At 39.5% G+C, this 4,654-nt stretch overlaps 1 long non-coding RNA gene across 1 annotated transcript; it reads right to left on the bottom strand.

Moving 5' to 3' along the window:
• Nucleotides 1-1,036: 1,036 nt before the first annotated feature.
• Nucleotides 1,037-3,891, bottom strand: LOC148546769 (uncharacterized). The gene is made up of 4 exons (XR_015899284.1): nt 3,734-3,891; nt 3,589-3,643; nt 3,344-3,501; nt 1,037-1,171 (listed from the first exon to the last, which is right to left on the bottom strand). It is a non-coding gene; the product is annotated as an uncharacterized LOC148546769 (long non-coding RNA).
• Between the last annotated feature and the right edge of the window lie 763 nt (nt 3,892-4,654).

The raw sequence follows: 4,654 nt of genomic DNA, 5'->3' as shown, positions 1-4,654 counted from the left end.
CCAGGTGATATAATCATCACCCTGCTGCAGGAGACGTCGGATACCTTGCCACCAATGCGACGCTTCACCAGTGAGTAAATAGGTAGCAAACTCAACACGTTGTCCTTCAGGCACCAACTGCGCTTGCAGTGCTCGTTCCATAGCCTGAAACCATGTATCGGCCTCAGTTGGGCTAGTAGTTCCCTTGAACTTCGGGGGATTAACCTTCAAAAAGTTCGCCAGTGTCATCGGACCCTGAACTCCACCTCCATCATTACCATGGTTGTTCATCTGTTGACCAAGAGCCTCAGCAGTGGCTTGCATAGCAGCAGCCATGTTCTCCAACGCAGTCATAAAGTTCACCGAGTTATTAGGGTTAGTCTCCGGCGCACGAGCATTCGTATGTCCTCTCCCACGGCCTCTACCGCGTCCACGAGGTGCCATCTGGTTCCTATACACACCAAACAATCGATATTAAGTTGATCAGTCTCAATATCAAAAGTTTAGTGCTTCAAAGTCCCAAATGCATGCTCATGAACGTTTATGCTAACTATATCAAGTAGATATACTAACAGCACATAACACACATATAGAGAATGTACAGAAGCATAGTCAGTCCATTCCTCAGGCTCTACAGGAACGAACTGCTCTGATACCATAATGTAACACCCTACCATACAGAGTCTTATGCTTAAGTCATAATTCAGAGATGGCAAGGTATTACGACCTCTAAAACCAAAAATTTAGTACGTATAGTAGTATGAATAATTGATTATAACTAGGAGCCTTTGTAGAAAAAGGGGTAAACAAAAACCGTAACTCGAAAGCGCAACACTTCGATCGATAAACGTGACGAACCGGGATAAGCTATCGCGAGATCATGTATACAAAAGAGTGTCAAAAACAGGAATATCAAGACTCAAAATCCGGCCGCGAAGATAACCGGCCTGAGCATAGCAATATATACATATAATAAAATAAGGAAAACCCCAAGGAAAACCCAAAGGGATACAAATACAGAAACCTATTCTCCAAAACCTCCTATAAGAGGAGTCATCACAGTTGTATTATTTAATGGAGATAAAAGTATCTAAACAAGATATATAAACCAAAACAGAGTCCCAAGAACAAAGGATCTTCGCTAATCCAGAAGTCCCCAGCATGCCTCAGCGAGAAGCCTCGTGTCCTGCATCTGAAAACCACAAAATCCGCATGGGTGAGAACCAAAGGTTCCCAGCACGGTAACAGCTTCCACATATATAATACATAATAATAGAGGAAACCCGAAGGCAATTCTAGAACTTCCTCCAGATAATATCAAAGCTTATAAACAAACTAAACCGTAAGTGGCAACTGACTAAAGATTCTTCAGTCTAACTAATACTTCCCTTTCCAATTCCTTCAGACCTCCCAACCACCAGCAGGAGTATAATATAGCAAACACAGTTATATCAGACAACAAATTTACAAATAGGAACAGATAAGGCATTTAGACAATTAGCAAGTAATATGCAGTCAAATAGGCAATCTCAAACAATTCATGTAGTATGCTTATGATGCATGCCTGTCCCTAGTGGCTGATGATATCATCTGTCGGTTATAGAGCAAACCCGACAAGTCCTGGTAGCTAACCATTGGACTGTCCCTCTGTCGTGCATCCCCAACTCGAGTTATACTCATCATAAACTTGATCATAATCATGATCCATATCCATCACCCTCACTGGTGAATATTTATCCATCACCATCACTGGTGAATATTTATGGGGGCGAGCTCATCCGGGCCTTTCACAGTGCCCGGCCACACTTACGACATTGGGTTAACAGAGCTTCGAGTCTCAACCTGGAGCACATGGTGGCTAGCCATTGCTACTACCCAAGGAAACCCTCATCTCCAATGGTGGAAGTGCAAACATTCATAATTTATTCAACAGCATATATGCATTTATACTTAGCCATAAACATGGCTCCGCTGTCACACGGCATAATCCAGCCATCCGGCTCACGGTTAAATCCATAACCAGCCAATTCATTAACAATTACGGCCCTTCGGCCCATGGCATAACAAGCACTTCCACCGCCATTCTCCGCATCTCACATAATCATCTTTGATCATCAATGATCATTCATTTTTCCCCTTGCTTCACTCGCAAGTTACCACATTCACTAGCCCTTTTTCTCATGCTAGGCATATCATAATGATTTAAGACATAAGTGGTGAGATCGGAGGCTTAGAAGTATGAAATTTGGCTTTTAAAACTCAAAAATCAACTTTGGGATGAAAACAGGGCCACGCGTACGCACACTCCACGCGCACGCGTGGATGGCCTTAAAACTCATCGACGCGCAAGCGTCATACGCGCGAACGCGTGGGTTGAAAATTAGCCAAACGACGCGCACGCGTCAGCCACGCATACGCGCGAATACATTGTGCCCCAGGCACAAAACTGGCACAACTCTGGCACAACTCTCTGGAAAATGGCTGGGCATTCGATACAGCGCATCGACGCGCTCGCGCACACCACGCGCACGCGTGGATGATGCTTTCTCGAAGAACGGCGCGTACGCGCCAAGTGCGCCTACGCGCGAGGGGTCATTCTGCTAAAAATTTTCTAAGTTAAAAGCTGCAGAATTCACAGATTCAACCCCCAATCTTCCGACGGTCATAACTCTTTCATTTTAAATCATTTTTCACCCGTTCTTCGAACGACATGGACATCCCGGATCCAATTTTATTTCTAAACAGATTTGGCATAAATCAAAGATCCGTAGTCCAAGTTATGTCCCGTCAAAGTATGCCCAAAAACCATATTTTCATTCAAAACCACAAAGTGCCATTTTCAAAACAAGCCACTTTCAACTCTTTTCAAAATCAATCAAAACATGCCAATTTCAACCCTTCTCTTTGAAATCATTCAAAATGTACCAAAATCAATAACAAACCATCCTCAACTCATACATTGACCCTTTACCAAAATTCCCAAAATTACCATTTAACCGTTTTAACACTTCTCAATCAAATGGCTAAAGGACAAACACAATATCATGTTATACATCCTTCCTCATCCCAATTTCCAATAATATCAATTTCCAAATCAACCATCATTATACATGATCAACATCATACTCACCATCAACATGGTACCACCCATCAATTCAACCTCAATCATCCATCAAGCATATATCACAACATGCATTTCTCATATATCACACAATCAAGGCATCAATGTTCATAATCACATATATGAACACATCATATATCTCAACCATTCAACAACACCAACAATTCAATGCCTATCTTAGGGCCTCTAGCCTAAGTATTTCCTACCACATTACATATTAGATACGGAAAACCGAAACCATACCTTAGCCGATTTCCCAAACTCAATCGGAGCACTTCCAAACCACTTGTCCACAAGCTCTCAAGGTATCAACACCTCAAAGAACAGATTTTATCACACAAAACCCTCTTCCAAGCTTTCCAAAATCACCAATCAAGCTCCAATATTCACATATACACAATCTAAGCCACAATCATCATACCCACACACAACATCTCAATACCCAAACATCATAGAACAACAAATCACACTAGGGTTGAGAATCTTACCACACCCAAGGTCCAAGGAGACAAGATTAACTTTTTCCTTCAAGAGAGTTGGGTCCTATAACATCAAAGAACCCAAAATCTCAACATTTTTGCTCATGAAACTCGAAATCAAGGCTGGAAATTCGAAGAGCAAAACGTGGCTTACCTCAAGATTGATTGTATGAGTTTTGTAGAGCTCTCCGCGGTGAACGCGTGGCCGCAAACGGAGCGGCAATCGGAGCTCTAGATCAAAAGTTATGGTGGTTTAAAGATCAAGTGAGGGTTAGAACCTTGGAGAGTGTTCTTCCCCCATTTCCTCTCATTTTCAGCGTGTGAGTGTGTCAAGTGAGGAGAGAGAGAATGCTGAAAACTAGGGTTTTGGTTTAGTTATGTTGGGCCAAGGGCCCACTTTGGGTCCGGTTGGTCCGATTTGGCCCGTTCGGTCCAATCTTGGTCCGATTTCTATAAAATTGGTACCAAAATTCTCGTCTCAATCTCCTCTATCACATTTAGCCATAAAAATAATATTTTTAGCTTTCTAGATTAAATTCTCATTTTATGGGTTAGTTAGTCGTTAATTGACCGGGTCTTACATTATACGTAGAATGATTAAAAAAAATAGTAAGAAATGGACGTATTTTTCTTCTATTGGTGAAAAGGGATAATATTAAATTATCTCATTTTTAGTTTGTGGATGATATTATACTATTCTATTTTGTAAAAGAGGAGATTATCAAAAATTATAAGAGGTTGTTGTTAGTGACGAATTCAAAAAATTTTATATTAGAAGCAAAAATATACTAAAATAAATTTTGTTAAACATTAATATATTTATAATTTAAAAGACACAAAAAAATATTTATAATTTGAAACTAATATATATATATATATATATTTTACTTATATTTATAATAATTATGTATAAGAGTTTAAATAAAAAATGTAAATTAGAATTCAATTAAAAAGTTAACTTTTTTCAACTAATTTCAGTCAATATCAGTCAATTTTTTTAAAATTATGTTATTTATCTTAAAATTTAAACCTTCAAGTCTCTAAAAAATTAAAAATTTTTATAATTAAAAAATAA

Source organism: Arachis ipaensis, chromosome B9 (assembly GCF_059453495.1).
Source record: "Arachis ipaensis isolate K30076 ecotype BB chromosome B9, ASM5945349v1, whole genome shotgun sequence".
Taxonomy (NCBI): domain Eukaryota; kingdom Viridiplantae; phylum Streptophyta; class Magnoliopsida; order Fabales; family Fabaceae; genus Arachis; species Arachis ipaensis.
This window is presented reverse-complemented; position numbering and strand designations above follow the sequence as displayed.